Source organism: Marmota monax, unplaced genomic scaffold, assembly GCF_021218885.2.
Source record: "Marmota monax isolate L192 unplaced genomic scaffold, Marmota_monax_Labrador192_F-V1.1 WCK01_AAM20220418_F8-fsc00878, whole genome shotgun sequence".
Classification (NCBI taxonomy): Eukaryota; Metazoa; Chordata; class Mammalia; order Rodentia; family Sciuridae; genus Marmota; species Marmota monax.
The window spans coordinates 94,873-114,453 of record NW_026693026.1 but is presented as its reverse complement, the minus strand read 5'-3'; the positions used below and the strand labels follow the sequence as shown (position 1 = coordinate 114,453).

Below are 19,581 nucleotides of genomic sequence, written 5' to 3'. Positions count from 1 at the left end.
TTTCATAGTTACAGAGGATTCAGTCCATGGTCAGTTGGTGCCATTGCTTTGAGCCTGAGCAGAGGTACAAGATCATGGTTGAAGGACATGTCAGAGGAAAGCTCCCCCATTCATGACAGCAGGAAAGCAGAGAGAGAGAGAGAGAGAGAGCAAACTCATAGGGAGAAAATATAACTCCTAAGGGCATTCCCTCAGTGACCTCCATCCTCCTGAGTCATATCACCTGCTGGCAGTTACCACCTAGTACCTTAGTCCTCTCAAAGATTAAGTCATTGGTATTATTGATCTAATCAATTCACTGTGTGAGCTTTGCTGCATTGTCTCACATGAGCTCTGGGGACAACTCATACCCAAAGCACAACACATTTTAATTGCTGAACAGTAAGAATATTTTGCCTGTGTCTAAGTTGGTTGATCATCACCAAAACATACAGGGAGAAATTCTGCCCATCTTTGGCCTGGTGAAACTTCTTTCCAATACTATAGAAGCTCCCTCAGATACATCCAGGACAGCAACACTTCAGATAATATTAACAACCAATTAGGCCCCACCTCAAGTTACACTTCCAAGGCAGTAGCATCAGGTACCATAACTTAGTGAATGTAGCAGTTGCTTCTGTGCAACTGAAGTTTTTGAAGCACAGCTGCATTTTTACTTCATGTTTCTCCGAATATGAAAGTTGCTTGCTGTTTAAAGTCCCACACTGCCTTTGTCTTAGGGATGGTGCTGTACCTTCATACTTCACTCCACCATCAATTAACGCTACAGCATCCAGCACTGGAGCTCTCTAAGGCTCAACTGCAATAAGCAGTAATGAGTTAAGTTTGAACAATTTTCAAACACAACAGCCATGTTGTGTTTGAAAATTGTTCAAACTTAACATCAAAACTGATCTGGCTGGAGGGTCGTGCAACATCCTCAAAAATTCAATCAAGCACATGAATGCCTTCTTTCTCCACAAGAGGAGTGTCCTCAGTGGCTTCACATATGCTTACTCTTAGGGTAACACCAAACTTCTTCACTTCCTCTGTAAATGTGTAGGTAACTGAGGAAGAGGTTTGCCCCTTGAAGACTGTGATGTCATCATGAAGTGGTTCCACACAGGTGGCATTGGTGTTGTTGGCTGCAAGCCAGGGGTGACTGTGTTATTACTGGGTGGTGGCAGCGGTGATGGAGGCCACAGTGGGATGCTAGATTCTCATACAGTAAGCAGACCTTGGAAAGTGCTTTCCAGAGAAGGCCCCCAGTCAAGGAACCAACATGCATGCCAAGTCCAAAATTATGATTTTAGCAGTTTTTGTCAGTTATAAGTTACATGAGCCAGGCGGGGTGGTGTGCACTTCTATAATCCCAGCTATTTGTGAGGCTGAGGGAGGAGGAGAATAAATTTGAGGTCAGATGCAGGCGATTTAGCAAGAACGTGTCTCAGAATAAACAATAAAGAGGGCCAGGGATAAAGGACACTGGTAAAGTGTCCCTATGTTCTATCCTCAGTTTTGAAAAAGTAAAAAGTAATTTTGAGCAGGTTGGTACATGCATGTAATCCCAGCTACTGGGGAAACAAACAAGAAGAAGGATTGCAAATTTGAAGCCAGGCTTTGGAATTTAGCAATTCATCAAGGAATTGTCTCAAATAAGAAAAGGGCAGTATATGTGCCTATTAGGAAATTGGTAAATGGTTAAATCAACAAGTGCTGTCAGGCTACTCACTAATTATTATCCTGAATCACACACTCTAAGGGTGGTAGGAAGAGAATGTGGCATGCAGCTCAGGGGCTACAACCAGATCTCTTATTTGCATCTATGATTGTTGCTTGGGGTCCCTTGTGCATCGTGAGATGACAATACCTTCACTGCTTCTGACAAAGATTTTACCAGGTCATATCTGGACACATATTATTATTGCATTAGCACAGATTGAGAGACTCCAGGAGCAGAGGCCACTCCTCCCACTCAGCTCAAAGCATACTAACCATCTATGACTTTTTTCCAAATACAACATTAAATCTCTGAAAACAGGGAGTTGCTCTGTTGGTGCCTTTCTGGTAAAGACAAACTTGCAACACAATAGCTCTGCATACAAAAAAGTCCTGGATTTTTAAAATTAATAGTCAAGGAATTCCTTTTCATGTGCATTTGACCCCCAAAAGGACAGGCGAAACTCTTCCAAAAAGTATGCAGATGTTCTGTCTGCCTTGAATATCTTTAAATACCCATGTGCCTGAAGTGTGGATGCATCTACTGCCTCATTCCCTGCAGAAGGATTTTGGTGGGGAGGTATTCTGGTGTCTCCTCTGACCTGTGATCTCTAGGAATAAGGATGTCATTGCCAGTCTGCTGTTGGAAGGGCTGCTTTCCAAGATGGAGGAAAGGGAGGCTCAGGTACAAGTTGCTCTGCAGGTGAACCCAACATTGCAGAAGTTCCACTTGATATCCTCAGGGATTAGTTATGAAAGTGGGCATGAGGAGGCATGAAATGAAGCTCTTCTCAAGAAGCAGCAATTCTGCAGTCTAGGGACACTGAGGCACTAGGAAGGAAGGATATCAAGCATTGTGTACCCTGTCACCTTGCCCCTACAGGACCATGAAAAACCACCTGTGCATTTGACTGTGCATTCCTTATGGGGATTAGGTGTAGCTTGGCTCCTGAAATTTTGATGTCACGGTGCCATTGATGGTTCTCAGTCCTGATAACACATAGTATTACCTTGTGATCTTGAACATAAATGCTGATATCTTGGTATTGGTTTAGACAGGGGATTCTCTACACTTAGTGTGCTGTGATTGCCTGAGGTCACTGGCAGGGAGAAGAGTCTAAACTGGGTAAGTCATCCAAGATACTGCAGGCTGTGAACCACACTTAGAGAATCAAACACAGAGACACTAAATCTGAACTTCTTTGTGGATGAGACATCCAAAGTCTGCCATGAAAATCTCTCAGTACCTACAGAACACACCAGTGTGGCAAGGAATTTTCTTCCTGTATAGATCATTTGATTTGGGACTTTGCAGTGAAAGTTCAGAATAGGGCTTTATATCCACTGTGGGCTGAACTCTCTATTTCCTTTTCATAGTGACAATGACCTTGTTGACAAATACACATATTATAATGCTCAATTTCTTTCTTTATTTTTATTTTATTTTTTTGGTACCAGGAATTGAACTCAGGGGCACTCAACCACTGAGACACATCCCCAGCCCTCTTTTTATTTTATTTAAAGACAAGGTATCACTGAGTTGCTTAGCACCTCATTTTTGCTGAGACTGGATTTGAACTCAAAATGTTCCTGCCTCAGCCTCCTGAATTGCTGGAATTATAGGTATCTACCACAATGTCCGGCATAAAGCTCAACTTCTAAAGCAGGCACAGGAAGAGATTAGAAGCAATAACTAATAGTAAAATCACATAATAACAACAATACACTATGATAAACATAATCTGAATGTAGTCCTTCTCTCTGAGAATAAGACAAGTAATATTTGTGTAGCTCTGCTGATCACAGGTAACTGAAGCCATGGAAAGCAAAGTTGTGGGAAAGGGAGAACTGCTGTGTGTTTCCCATTCTTGCTTTGTATTCCACGTGCAACAGAACATACATAATATTCCTGTGATGTAAATATGAAATAGGCCAGTTGGCTCATCTCATGGACTCTTTTTATTAATGAACCATTTATTAGGTGATGTACCCTGGAGACAACCTTGCTGTAGTGGGATTGGGTGATCAAACTGAAATGTGTATTTTCTGTGTGTTTTGGCCTCAGTGATGGAGTAAAAATAGGATCAACCATTGCTGAAACAGGGTATTCACAGGATTGGGTCCCCTGCTCTGCTCTTCTTCACCAGCTGAAAACCTCCAGTGAAGCTGAGGGAGCCTTCCATTAGGGGCAGGAGCTTAAATAGTGGGTCTGGAGTTGACAATGAGATGTTCTCTGGGCCAGCATCCCTTGTTTTCACCAGTTCATGGTGGAAGCAGCTCAGCTCTCTCTCTCTTCAAGAGAGAAGTAATGAATAGATAATCAAACCATCTCCAAGAGGCTTTCTTGGGGCCTATGCTGCAGCAAAAGTGAGCACTGCAATGGACAGAGGTGTCGGACTAGCATAATAAGCATAAAAGTCATTGTTCATTTATGGACAAAAGGATGGGTGCAGGAAGGTAGCCAGGCACCAGCCTGCTGAACCCCATTTGCACTCTCATGGCAGTCTGCACAGGCTTGTTGTGCTCCCCCATCTTGGCTGTCATGTATGGGAGAGGAGTTCCTCAAAGAAAATAATGTGGACATCAGAAGTACTTGGGTGGGGACATATAGAATACTTGTGGTCTAGCAAATGTCCTCAGTGCCCATGACTATTGAAATGGCCAAGCAGAGTCCTCTGGGAAAGCAAGACACCTGAAAGGACCTAATCATGGCCTAGTAGAAGCAGCAGTAGGTGTGGTAGGGCATGCTTTTCACAGACATCATAGATAACATAGTCCCAAAGCTGTGGGCAAGTGTCCTATCAGGAATGCAGGAGTGGCAGCAACTGCCACAATCCTTTCATACCAGTGATCCAAAGGGGTGACAGCAGCAGCTTGACTACCTGTCTATGTGATTGATAGGGTTATTGGCAACTGTCAGTCAAGTCTATGGATCACTGTAACTGACTGTTGAACAAATATTGATAAAAAGTTTGCAAAACATGTACAAAAATTTGGTCTATGCCATATGAAAAAAATCTAAGCCCAAATATTTGGCAATGACCTAAACAGACATCTGTCCCTCCCTTTCCCATCATTCCTGAAGGGCTGGGGCTTGGTCCCTGTATTTCAGGCCCTGTGGCTTCACCTCTCATCCTCAGGCTGCCTCCTCACTTTTGTCCTCTCAAGGGGGAGCAGATAGGTCACTGCAGCACAGAGTCCTGCAAAGGTCATAGCCAGGTGGTAGTGGCAGTGATGCATCAGGCAGCAGGGATACCAGACTATGACCCCCTGTGTGGCCCCTAGGAGAGCATGTCCCTCTACTAGTCCACAGTGTAAGTAGCCAATGTGTTTGTTACAAAGTCAGAATTGTGTTTTTTATCAGTTCTTCATTATCAAATACATTCAGGCTGAACTGTCTTTGTGTTTGGATACAGAGTAACCAAGGAATCCAGCAAAAATGAATCATCAAACTATCCATTGAAAACTGAAACACAGTTTACCCAGTCACATTCCATTAAATTGTGTTCCTATAGTGTCACTCCAGGGACCATTCTCATTGCTCTCAGTCTGGGTTCCATGGAATCTTGTCATCACAGGTGAAAAAGTCCAATATCAGGTGTTATAGTTTCAAAATAAGGTGTCCATCAGAAGCTGATGTGTGAGACAATGCAAGAAAGTTTTGATGTAAGTGGATTGGGATATGAGAGCCTTAAGCTAATCTGTTCCTTAATCCACTGATATGGATTAACAGGGCAGGTAACTGTAAACAGAAAAGAGTAGGTTAGAAGAAGTAGGTGACTAGGGGGATGGCTTTGGGGTTTAAATTTTGTAACTGGTGAGTTTGCTGTCTACTTTCTGGTGGCCAAGTATTGAATTGGAAACTTCCCCCATACTCTTCTGTCCGCTATTATGTTTTGCCTCATTTTGGGACCAGAGATGTGGAGTCAGTTATCTATAGACTGACCTCTAAAACTGTGAGCCAAATAAACTTCCTCCTCTAATCTTCTCAGATCTTTTGGTGATAATAAAAAAAGAATAAATAAAGCTGACTAGAACAGAAATTGGTACCACAAGGGAAGTTCCTTATTTTTATGCTTCTGACCACATTGTTCAGGAACTTCTGGTGATTTGGGGTATTTGGTGTAGGAATTTTGAAACTTTTAGAGATGCGAGGTGGGAAAGAATTGAACATTGCAAGTGGAATTTATTGTGTGACTCTGGTGGAGGCACAGAAGACCAGAATGGTGATAGTATTGTCTGTGGGAAAGGCTATGCTCCTGAGATTGCAGCAGAGGAGGACAGCATTGCAAATGCAAAAGGAGGCCATTCATGTTACATTCTGGCATAGAGATTATATACATTTTGCACATGTTCTGTCACTGTTTGTGTGGCTGAATTTAGAGGTGATGCACTCATTACTCTGCTGGAGGAAATTTCAAGGCAGCCCAGCATTCAGCCCATTGTATGGATATGGCCACCAAACTTTTTCCAGGTTTACTGTGATCATGAGGAGTAGAAATGAGAGGGTACATGAAGTTGGAAAGAAAAGTCAGAGTAAAACTGGGTCTCAGAAAGATGTGGTTGTTAAAGCATTACAGACACTACAGAGATGCTAAACAATTTACTCTGAGACAATAGGAGATATGGCTTGTGAATCTCAGGAATTGTGAAGACCCCCAAGACCACTGCTCCACTGCTCCAGGACAAGGGCTTGAACTCAACTTAGTGCCTTTGTCATGTAGATGTTGGATTTCTTTCTCTGGCTTATACATTTGGGGATCATATAGCATGGCGAATATCTCTTCAGGCAGTGCCTATATGGGGTCTCATATGCTTCCTATACACGGATGTCCACATCTTTCCCAAGATGAGGAGAGTTTTTTTTTTTTTTTTGCTATGACTTCAATGAATGGGTTTTCTATGTCCTCACCTCGACTCTCCTCATATTCAGGTGTTCTGAAAATGTGGACATTTGTGCATTTAATGGTGTATGAAGAGCTCAAGTGTTCCCTCATGTTTTCTATGTTGTTTCTCTTCTTTATCTCAAGAAAGCTGCCTTCTAGGTCTGATTGTTTTGTTTGTTCATTTTGTTTTGTTTTGCTTGATGTACTCTTTTGTTGGGGATTTCTAATGCATTTGTGTGTGTGAGTTGTGATCAATATTGCACATGTCATTTATTCCAAACAATTTATTTTTTGTAGGATATATTAACATGAAAGTTTTGGAGCTTATTAGGCTGCATAATATGCAAGTTTTATATTTTAATATTTAAAATGTCTTTTGGAACTAATCCCAGTTATACCCATGCTGCATGGTTTTATAAAAGCATTTCAGATATATCTAGGTATGTATGGTAAAATTTTATGTCATAATGCTATAAGCCAGTGTCCATGAGTAATCAACTGCAGTCAGGAAGAGAATTTGTTATAATTAAGAATCATTCATAATAGGTCAGTGGAAAAGTACAGATACAGAGTCAAACATAGAGGGACAACTGGTTTTGAAGAATGGTACAAAGGAATGTTCAGTGGAGGAAGGGGAGAGTTTTTGAGAAGTGTTTCTGTACACAGGTAGTATATGGGGATAGTATGTAGAGAACCCTTCTCAAAATATAGGAATTTGTCTCCTACTTGATTGAGCCCAAATTCAAAACATATATCTATGAAATTTCTGTGGGTCTAAATGTGGGTCAAAGTCCTTTTACTCTTGGGTGAGATGGAGATTACCTACAGACAGTATCCTCCCAAGAACAAGAAAGGAGCAAAAATGACATCTGAGATGAAGAAGAGATATTTGGAAGATATCTCTATAAGAATGAAAGAGCAGGACAGAGATTGATAGAAATGTTTGCAAATCATATAAAAACATTTATTCTATGCCATATGAAACAATCCAAGCCCAAATGTTAGAAAATTAAAATAAAATAGAAAACAATGGCAAAATGCTTTGAAAAGAGATATCATTGAGAAAGTCATATACACATCAAATAATCACATGAAAATTTACTTATCATAACCAAATTATTATCATAATAAAATTTGAGACCACAAGAGGATACAACAGCATAGCAGTTGAAGGGCTAAAACTTAAATGTCTGACTATACAAAATGTTGGTGAGAAAGTGTAGGAAATAAAACACTTCTGCACCATTAGTGGCTTGGTACAATCCCTCTGAGAGCAGAAAATCTAGCCACTTAAAATTAAAACCTACTTGTAGCTTATGACATAGGCTTCTATTCCTTTGTATATTCTTATAATATCTTTCAAGAGACATTCACACTTGCTTTACATTTACTAACTTAAAACCACAACATAGATATCCACGAATAGTTCCGTGACCAACTTGCCTTGGTACACTCCTACATTGGAATACTATACAGAAAAACACATGCATGGATCACTGATGCAAACAAACAAACAAACAAAAAAAAAACATGTCTTCCTCTCAAAATCATGGTTGTTGAAGGAAGACAAACAGACCACTTTGTTTATACTCATTTTCATACATTTTAAAAAGTGTTGACACATCTGTAGTCATGGAGATCAGATCTACACCTCCCTGGGGAAGTGGAGGTATAGCATGGACAAAGGTGGAAGGCAGGCCACAGGAAGGAGCATGAGGAATTGTTCACTTGATATAACTGCACAACCATGGAATATAACTTGAGCCGATTCAGTTCACAGTATTTTGTTTTTCTTATACTCCTTCTCTCCAATGATCCCTTTCCTGTATTTTATTGATGTTTCTTTGGTTTATTTATCATTTTTAGTACCTTGTGGATTTGAATGAAAGTGATATTCATCGTGGAGTATTAATATATGTACATAGTAAGTTTGGTCAGAATCATTCCACTGTTCTTCTCTCATTCCTCTTCCCTCCCCTCAATCCTCATCCTCTGTTCCACTGATGTCTCTTCTATTTTCATGGAACACTCTCCAACAAACAATTTTTCTTTTCTCCTTACTTTGGTTCAGCTTGTGAACCAACTTTTGGTTCAGCTTTTCTCACTTAGCAAAATGATCTCCAGTTCCAACCATTTACTGCCAAATGCCATAGTTTCATTCTTATTATGGCTGAGTAATAATCCATAGCATGTATAAATATCACATTTTCCTTATCAATTGATTTGTTCATGGGCACCAAGGTTGGTTCCATAGCTCACTAATGGGAGTAGTCCTTCTATAAATATGTTGTGCTTGAACCCTGCAGTATGCTGATTTTAGTTCCTTTGGTTATACATCAAAGAGTGGGAGAGCTGGTTGATATGGTTGTTCCTTCCTAGTTTTTTTAGGAAGCTCTATACTGCCTTCCAGAAAAGATGCACTAATTAGCAAACCCATCAAAAAATTATATATCTGTTTACTGTGTCTTTAAAAAATTAGGGACAGTAGTGTTTGGACCAAAGGATATCACTTAAGAATATAGACATTGTGTTTGTTAGTTGGCATACCTCTAGTGTCTTCCCACAGACATCCAGAAAGGTGGCTGCTATCTATACTTTTCCCTGGGACCATATTCTTGTGCAATTTTGAGGTCCACACATTGCCACCCACACATGCCACTTTTTTTCTCCACCATTTAGTCAAAGAACTAGAAAGATGCATGAACAGAGACAGATGAACAAGAAAAAGAGGATTGCATGCACATCATTGGGGAAAGAGGATGGCTACTGAGGCAAACAGGTGAGGAAAAGGAAGCCCCTGTCACTAGCAGAGGACACCCTAACCAGGTCCAAGGCCAGGGGAAATGGACCAGAGCTTCCATCAGCCAAGGTAGCTGACAAGCCAGGCGGGTCAAGCTGAGTGTCCACAAAGTTCTCCTCTGTGCTTCATACTGGTCTGCCTTAAATCCAGCCTGGTTGCAAGTGGGGTCCAGAATCGGACCTAGATCCTGCTGTGGTTATGCTAAACCCATAGTTCCCTCCACCTTTAGGAGCTCCAGTTCCCATGAACCCCACTGGGCCAGGAATTGTGCTAGCGAAGATTGAAGTGCTTTCTCTGGAGCTTGTCATCCTGCTGGCATGTCCCAAGTCCGACCTTTGGCTATTCCCATGTGCATAACACCTGAGTTGTCAGGTTGTGGGCTAGTATGCAAAATGGCATCCACAGTGATGTGATACCCACAGGTCCTGGCTGCATTGTGCTGCCACTCAGCTGTTACCTGCAAGAAAGCTTTTGCCCACAGCAGGGGCTGGGCTTCTGTGTTGCCCAAAGAGAAAGAGTTGTGCAGTCAGTCACTGCCACCAGCAGCCCTAGTTGTAATCCATAGTATGTATAATGTGTGTGTGGGGGGGGAGGTGCTGATGGGTGGTTTCAGCACTACTAGGATGCTGGAGAGTAGAGCTGGGTCCCTGCACCAGCTGTACACGTCAACTTGTAGATGAAGGGAGAGAGGCAATGCTGCCACTGGGTGGGAGGTTCCATAACCAGCGAGCAACATGTCGAATGGGCTGTAGTTGTTCTGGGAGACAAGAGGGGACTGGAAGATGACAGCCTTGGATAGATGGGTGGTATCCATAGCACCATCGATGACAGACTTAAATGCTGATCATATAGAGTCTCTGTCATCTAGGAACCCATCCACTGCATGATCCATAACTTGGAATAACATGAGCAGAGGGGTGTTGTAGAGAGGCTCTCCTTAGTTCCTCATGAGGGTTTTCAGATGTGGGTTTAAGAGTGGTGTGTGGAACAAAGGAGTATACTTTATACTCCCCATAGGAATTGCGAAAAGAGACCCTAAAAGTAGGTGGTCTGGTAGAGAATGGTCCATTTTCCACTTGCCAATGATGCATAGGATTATGAACCTGGGGGCATGGCAAGAGCTGCTTATTTAAGCCTGGGACAATTATGACAATCACTGCCAGAGAAGAGGGTATAGTGTCCATGGCAGGGATCCCAGATGGACAGTTGACTGCTGCATCAGGTGTACAGATGCTTTGGCTCTAGAGGTGACAGATTTCCTTGCCAGAGTTAGGGGGCTGGACAATGCTAACAGGTTTGCTAGTGGAAGGGATTAAAGGAGAGCTGGGAATGAAAAAGAGAAGGAGGAAAACACACACTTGATGGTTGGGAATTTCATTCTCAGGAGGCAGGTTGAAGGGAAAGTCTCCAGGATATGAGGTATGGGGAGGAGGGAAATGCGGTGTGTGGCAGCTCTTGCCAAGTGAGTAGAGTGTTGATACTCACCAGCAAGGACACCCACACTGGGACTGGGCCTCAAGGGATCAAGAGGGTAGCAGGAGAAGAAAAAGAAAACCTCCTCATCAATAATTGGTGTGAAGGAATATAGGCAGACAGACAGGATCAGGGGAAGAAGCCTGGTTTGCCCATTGGTGGTGGCAAGAATAGCTGGGATCTGGGAGGCATCAGTGGGTGGAGCCATGGATCTAACATCCCTGCAGGGGCCACAAGTGGGGAGAAAGAATTCAGAGTGGTGGTGCAGGCCATTGCAGTCTGTCTTACCCACCAAGGCCTCCATGTCATCCTACATGATACTGCTCTTTTTTGGAGACCGAAACTTCTTCTGCAGGGTCCTAAGTCTTCCTCCATAGGAACAATAGGACACTTAGGAGGTGTGGCAGCTCACCTCAATGCCACTGGCAGTGGTAGCTACAGGGTCATTTGTGGGGGCCTGTTTCTATTGGGAGGATTCCTGCTAGCAGCAATGAGTGGAAGATATCTCACTAATGGATTGTTTGAAGACTTTCCCCAAATTCCTGATTCCTGGGAGCCTAGAGAACTGGGCAGAAGGTCTTCATCTAACCCTTGCATTACCCACTTCTCTGGAGGCATGGAGTCTGGGGCTGCTCAGGGAGAACTGCTGCCTCTGCATCAGGCTGCACCAAAGTCAGCACACCTGCAACAGGGCTGTGCCACCTGGGGCAGCATGGCTGTCAGAGAAGTTCACTGGAGGCACCTGGTCCCTCTCTTGTATATTGTTTCATTCTTCAGAACTAGGAGTAGGCTGGACACAGCAAGGTCTTCCTGGGTCTCTAGAGGCTTGGAGGGTGCTACTCCTCCATTGCTAGGGACACCATTTCCAAATTGTCCCGCATTTCTATTTGTTGTTTTCTTCCTATTCCTCCATTCTCCTCCTCCTCTTGCAAGTTTCTGCCCTGTGCCACCACAGCCACTTCCACTGCTGCTGCCATCAGTTCCTCTGGCTTCTTTTGGGCCCTCACTTCTTTGCTTTCCCAAGGAAAATGGAGGTATGTGACCCAGTGTCCTGAGCTGCACAGCATGATGGACCTGCTTCAGTGGTGAAGGCAGGACAAAATGTATAGGCTTGGGACGAGGTTCCTGAGGTTCTGGGGAGTCAGAACCTTCCCTTGTTACCATTGGACAGTGTGTGCTTTTCTCTGTGGTCCCCAATAGGAGGGAGGCGGGAGGATCCACATAGAAAAGTGCATCGCTTGCAGGAGAGGGCCTCTGTAGCAGCCAGCTGAGTAATGCACAAAATGATAGGTTTCTTGTTGGAAGTGGTAGATGCTGGGGCAGCAGGGTGATCCTGCCTAGGAGCTAGAGGCTGGCAGGTCAGGCCAATGGGTGGTCAATAGCTGAGAGGGCCTGTTGGTCCACGACAGCACTTGCTGAGGAGACTGCCCTTTCAGAGCACTTGGTGGGGGTGCTATTCTAGAGAGGAGTGAAGAGATGGAGGCAGCTGGGCTAGGACACCGCCAACTTCTGTTGCCCAAATGCACATTGAGTCCAGTTCTTCTGACGTATGGCTGGAACAGGGGACAGGAAAGGGCCTGCAGGGATCTGGTGGGGGAAGAATGGTTGGTGAAGAGAAAATTCCCAGGGCAAAATGCTAGGCCCACTATCCAGTGCTGGGCTCCACTTCTTAGTTGCTGGGGACTCTCCACTTCCTCACTGTTGTGTGGTGCCACGGGGGCCACTATTTGTAGACTATGGGACTGCAGCCTGTTCCCACAGTGATCTTCCATCTTGGGTACCAGTTCCAAAAGCTCCTGATGCCAGGCCAGGGCGGTGTTTTGGGCACCCAGTGCATGTGTGTCGTCAGCCCTCTCCTCAAGGCCATCGAGAGGGACAAGAAAGAGGTGTAGGGGTTACTGGGACATGGAAGAGTGGTGTGGGTGATGCTGAAAGCCCAACCTCCGGCAACTCAGATCCTGCCACACCCCTCCAGCGACACCTCCAGTTCTTGATTCTACCTTACATCTAGGGGCATCTTCCCACAAGGCTAGAGCCTGACCCGCTGCCCCTGGGATTCTGAGGAGAGGGAGCCGTTCCCTCATTTAACAGCATGCTGCCACCAGCCCCACCACTTCCTTCAGATTCCATTCACTTCCTTGAATTTTGTTAAGAGTATAGGAAGCCCCACATGCTCTCTGAGGTCAGTCAGACCACCTATAGTGGCCCAGCCAGGCCTTGGATTCAGAATACTTTCTGTCATCTGTAATATTCTCCACTTGTCTTTTAGAGGCAAAGTAATGTTCAGCTCATGATAGGTGATTCTTCTGATACTTGTAGAAGTGATCATGTTGAGGTCAAATTTGTCAAGGCAAAATATTTCCAAAAGCCACCTTGATTACTAAATTAGAAAAATATTTTATTAATGAAAATTTATACCTGTAAGGCTAGTTTGGGATGGTGGGTAATTGCTCTGCTGCTGGAATGTTAGAGAGGAGCTCTTGGTTCCTGCACCCACTGTGCCCATAACATGAAAGTCAAGGGGCCTATGTCAATCATGCCACTGGATGGCAAATCCCTAGAATCATGATGCACATCAGAACATGGGCCAAAGTTGCTCTGGGAGGCAGTAAGAGACTGGAAGACGACTGCCTTGTACAGTGAGTGGGTACCTACAGCATCATCTGTGGCAGGCTTAGGAAATGCACAGGTGTGGGGGAGAAGGGGCAGTCTGAATGATGGTTCAGGCTTCCACAGCCATATTATTACCCTGCAAGGCCTCCATGGCATCCTCTGAGATCCAGCTCTTCTTCAGATCCAGAACCTTCTTCTGCAGGGTGCCTGGGTTTTCTTCCATAGAAACACAATAATGCTGAGGAGGTGGTGGCCCTATTCTCTGTACCACAGCAGCCTTGGTGCCATTGACATGGGTCTATTCCTTTTTGTGGCCTCCCTCTAGCAGCTACACCTGGAAAACAGCTCCCCAATCAGCCTGATGAAAGATTTTCAGCAGAACTACTTTCCTGCTCCTAGGAGCCTTGAGGGTGGGACAGATTTTCTTCTTTCAGGCATTTCTTTCCCCACTTTTATGGCAGCTTGGAACAGCCTGGGGTTGGCTCAGGGAATACTGCTGCCTCTGTATCAGCCTGAGAAAGAGTCAACCAACCAGCAGCAGGACTGTGCCAACTGGGGACAGCATGGCCATCCAAGGAGTAAGTAGCTCATGGGAGAAACCTGGGCCCCCAATTTATTTTTTCTTGCATAGCATAGCATTTAATTGTTTCAATCCTAAAAATGTTTTATTAGTGCACTACAGTTATTCACAATAATTAATAATAGTGGGGCTCATTTTGACAAAAATCATACATGCATGCAGAATAATTTGCTTCATTTTAGTCCTCAGTGCTTACTCTATCTGTCCCTCCTCCCTCCCTCTGTTCCGCTTCCCCTTCTCTACTTGTATTCAACATATTTATTATATTAAATGGTGCTTTGTAGGCATACACAAAGGTGAAATTCATCATGGTATATTCATATATGAACATGGCATAATTCAGTCAATTTCATTTGACAGTTGTTTCTTTTCTTGTCTTTTCTCCCTCATCCTCTATTTCCTTCTTCTACTCCACTGATCTCCCTTCTATTTTCTTTTTTATTTGATAATTTTAGATACCCATGACAGTAGTGTATATTTTGATGTATTATACATACATGGAGTGCAACCCATTCCAATTTGGATACGATTCTTTTGGTGGTACATGATGTGAAATTACAGTGGTCATGTATCCACATATAAGCATAGGCAAATATATCCAATTCATTCTACAGTCTTTCCTATACCCAACCCTCTCCCTTCCCTTCATTTCTTTTTGCTTAATCCAATCAACCCCTATACTTCCCTACTTCCCTCCTTTCCTACCCTCTCTTGTCATGGGTTAGCATCCACATATCTGAGAGAAAACATTTGGCTTTTGTTTTGTTTTTTGTTTTTTGGAATTGGCTTATTTCACATAGCATGATATTTTCCAGTTCCATCCATTTACTGGCAAATGCCACAATTTCATTCTTCTTTATGGCAAAGTATATTCTATTGTGTATATATACCATATTTTCTTTATCCATTCATCTGATGAAGGGTACCAGGTTTGGTTCGTTAGCTTAGTAATTGTGAATTGAGCAGCTATAAACATTGATGTGGCTGTATCACTGCAGTATGCTGATTTCAACTCCTTTGGGTATAACCCAAGTAGTGGGATAACTGGGTCAAATGATGGTTCCACTCCAAGTTTTCTGAGGAATCTCCTTATTGTTTTCCAGAGTGGTTACACCAATTTGCACTCCCACAGCAATGTGAGTGAACCTTATTCCCCACATTTTCACCAACATTTAGTGTTGCTTATGTTCTTGATAATTGCCATTCTGACTAGAGTGAGATTAAATCTCAGTTTAGTTTTAATTTCTCTGACTAATAGAGTTATTGAACATTACTTTATATATCCTTCATATAGTTGTTGGCCATTTGTATTTCTACATCTGTGAAGGGCTTTTGTTTTGTTTGTGTACTGAATGATCCCAGGACTCCTACACACATTCATATTTGTTTCTCTTTCCTCATTTCTAGCCTTTTTTCTTTTCATTTTTCTTTCCCCGCCCCCGAAGATGTAATTTTCCCGTTCTGTATTTTCAGATTTTGTTTTATGTATCGACTTTGCCACTATTCTGTATCCCATATCTCCTGTTCTCTTTATCCTATTTCTGAAACCAAAATTTCAATCTCTCTTTCCTCCTTTAGATTCTTCTGTTTTCTCTTCATTTTCACATTAACAACATATCCTAAGTATGACTGCATCTGTCCTATTCACCCTTTGAAATTGCAAAAAGTTTTCGACTCTCTTTTCTCTCCTTCTTTCCTCATACTCAACTCTATCCTTAATATTTATTAAAACTAATTGAGATACATAACATCTACACCTACGATCAATGTCATAGCAATAATTAATATGGTGGAAACCATAGACAACACCTATTATTTGATTTTAAGCCACATATAATGCATAATTATTTACTGTTTTTACTAATGGAAATTACTCATCCCACTATCTACATATTGTCCCAATTAACATTAGCTAACCAAATAGGATCTAAGGACTTAGTCTACTGCTATATAATGTTTACATACATTACTATTATGATTGGGATCTCCCCCCACTCCAATCTGTGAGGTACAAACTAATGACATAGAGGAACACTATAAACTCATAAGGTAAATACTCTACAGCATCAGACCCATCCAGATAGATGGGTAGACTATTTCAATAAGGAGACAGAGATCTTGAAGAAGAATGAGTCAGAAATCCTCAAAAGGAAGGAATTAATAAGCCAACAATATAAAAAAAGCAAGGGAACAAATGATCCCAAATAACACAGAAACTATGGACAATAGACTCCACTGACACCACAGTGGAAGAAATGTCAGAGATGGACTTCATAAAATTCATGGTTAAGCTAATCTACCAGGTAATAAAAAGATGGCATAAGAAATTAAATCAGAGAGAAAATTCAAGAAGTAATAAATAGACTATTTCAATAAGGAGATAGAGATCCTGAAGAAGGATGAGTCAGAAATCCTCAAAAGGAAGGAATTAATAAGCCAAATTAAAAATTCAATGGAGAGTATCACCAACACACTAGATAGAGTTTCAGACAATGAAGACCCAGGTCTTCTCTTGCAAGGTCTTCACTCCTTTGTCTTAGGAATTGGCTTCATAGCAATTAAGTCTTCCTGCATCTCCAGAGGCTTAAAGGGTGATACTCTTTACTCTTTTCCTAGCCCATCTGTCTCTCTGTGACCCTCCTCCTGCTCCTCACCCACCATGATTCCTCTGGCTGCACTTGGGCCCTCTCCTCTCCCTTTTCATTACTCAAAGGAAAGGGAGGTGACTGGTTATCATAGATTTTACAATTTGGAATACCTGTTCAGAACTGGACTTCCATAGATGGGATCCTTTTCCATCTAGTATCTCTGAAGAAGATTGGATGAGCCAATTTAGGTGTCAGTGCCAAGTGACAGATGAGTTTATAGTCATAATTGAAAAGGCCAAGAAGGGTGAGGATCTGCCCCCTCCCCACCAGCACATGCATATTTTCATGAGAGATGATACTCTGCTGGTAGAACTGCGGAAACAGTTTAGGCAAAAATCTGTGGAAAGTACAATAGAATGGCTCTTTTGGATCTGGGACACTTGTTCTGAAGATATACTCTTACTAGAGTAAACAGAGTAAGAGCATATCAGTCACCACCTGCCCTACATTAAGCTGTATACATTAAGCTGTAAATGAGGACACTGCCATCTCTTTATTTTTCTTGGTGATAGCTTCCTGAAACTATGCTTGGGACAATGTGGCAGAGTGACCCATGGCATCCTGTGATGGAAACCCATGGAAGAACTCCAAGACCTAGGGCAGTTAGGGATGAAGCGGGCCCTTCATGCAGCAATCTGCACTGGTCCTGATAATGAACCATTCAGAGCAGAACTGAAGAACCACTCTTCAAGAATCTATGAGGCAGTGTCATAGATGTCTATAGTCATTCCTGAGCCTTTTACTGGCACTTCGTATTTCTCAAGCCACACTAGAAGGCAAAGGAAATACAAGAGATCCAATGAGGAAAAGAAGGTCAATATACTTCCACATGAGGAGTACAACAATGGTCTTTGTTTTTCCACAAGTGTATTTACATAATCTGATCCTATTTAATGTGATTGTGGTGACAGCTGTGACTTGGACATAAACTGAATGAGTACTGAAGTTTTATTATGTTGATCATGTGGCTTTAATTTCTGTGTCATTATGCCACCAGCTCAAAGAGTGTTGGAACACCTCCAAGACAGAGGATGGCGTATAAACTCCTCCAAGTTGGAAAGGCTTGGGGTCTCTCTCTGGTGTTCAGGGGTTATTTGGTTGTGTCCTGCTGTTGTACATAAATTTACTAAATTCAAAAACAGACCTTCCTGGATATTGAGAAGCTGACATCACTCTACTCCATAATTAGGATTAATATTAAAGACACTGTGTGGCTTAATAAAAGCTTGGCCTTATGGGACTGGGAATTGGAACATCTCAAGTGCTTTTCTAAACAAAAATCATTGTAGAGGCATAGGGAATGGCTAGCATCTTGTTGTGGAGTTATTCTTCCTGCTGAGGAGGGTGTAAGCCACCTGAGAAATTAAAGTGTAGAATAGTTAGTGAAGTACAAAAGACAAAGAATCAGAAATGTTTTTAAAAGTGGAGCCCCTGATAGGTTTAGTCCACACAGAGCTACACAAAGAAAATGGCTCCAGTGGGGGGTATGTCAAAGGCAGGAATAAGGTTTCAAGGGCAGAGTCTTGCTTTATGTTGTCTTGCAGTCCATCAGGTTGATTGGCATCTTGGCCGGTAACACCCATCTCAGGTGCCATGTGGGACATGGAAGAGCAGGATAGAAATTCACAATGTCTCTGGGCACTCTTACACAAAGGAAATGTTCACTGGAAGTTCCCAGACACCAGATGTTACTATCCACTGGACTGTAATGCAGACAAATTCCATACATAGCCCATGGATGGCTTGCAACATAGAGGAAATACATGCCTTGGGGATATTAGCACAAGAACATCCCTATAATATTTTTTTATTCCTGCCCTGATGGGTTTGAATGAGTCCTATGGAAATGTAAGGGCAATAAATGAGTTCAATTTAGGCCTTGGTCACAGCTCTGAAAGAGGCCAAAGATAAGGGATGCTTTTATAATTATGTCAAAATGAATCCTACTATTATGTATAACTAAAAAGAACTAATTAAAAAATAATTGATATTTCCACTTTGAGTACTACCATCACTAGTGTAATAATTCATTTCCACTCTGATATCTATGTACATCTTTTCAAACCAAATTCACTATATTTGAGTTTCAGATAAAATATTAATTCCTCAGTGATTCTTTCTTTGAACTCCTTGTCTTTATTGGACACTTCATTCTATTCCTCTATTTATTTTCTCACTGTATATTTATTTATTTCCTCTTTTCTTTATTTCCTGTACACCCCTATTAGATTAATTACAGATAAGTCAATTCCATAACCACAGGCCAGTTTCCCTTTGGCTATTACTTCTAAACTCTCAGATTTCCCAAAAGATTGACAATAAAACTGAAACAGAGCCAAATGTAAATGCATGTGCAGAGTGTCCTTCTGGAGTTCCCTTAAATATGTGGAATAAATTTCAAGAATTACATAAAATTCATTCAGAGTAGAGAGACCACAACATTCAAAAGGAAATAAATGTTTCAGAGAGGATAAACTGAAGAATGAAAAAGAATCTCTAAAAGTACTCAAAACCCAGGTGAAGGCATCAGTGATTGATCTGAAACCTCTGTTAAAAAATAAAAAAGGTGAAAATTCTGGTCTTGAAAAAAGGAGAGACAATACTATGGAGGAGTGGGATTTTGAGAAGTTATAACCAGCTAGCTATTCAAGAGGTGAATGAAATGGAGAATTTTGTTATCTGCCTATGAATCCAAGCATAGGAAGAAATAACAGGTTTTAATTTATTTCCATAGAACCATAGTATAAAATAAATATTGCTTTTAATCTATTTGGAATAGCATAGTTAGTGAGCTCCTTGTACTTACATATTTGTTACCTGGTGTATTTGAACTTATTCTGGAACAGTTTTTTTTTTTTTTTTTTTTTTTTAAGATTCCCATTA

The 19,581-nt window shown here is 42.0% G+C and overlaps 1 pseudogene; it reads left to right on the top strand.

Moving 5' to 3' along the window:
* Positions 1 to 1,086: 1,086 nt before the first annotated feature.
* LOC124098722 (neurofilament light polypeptide-like) overlaps positions 1,087 to 19,581 on the top strand; it is a 30,946-nt pseudogene continuing 12,451 nt past the window's right edge.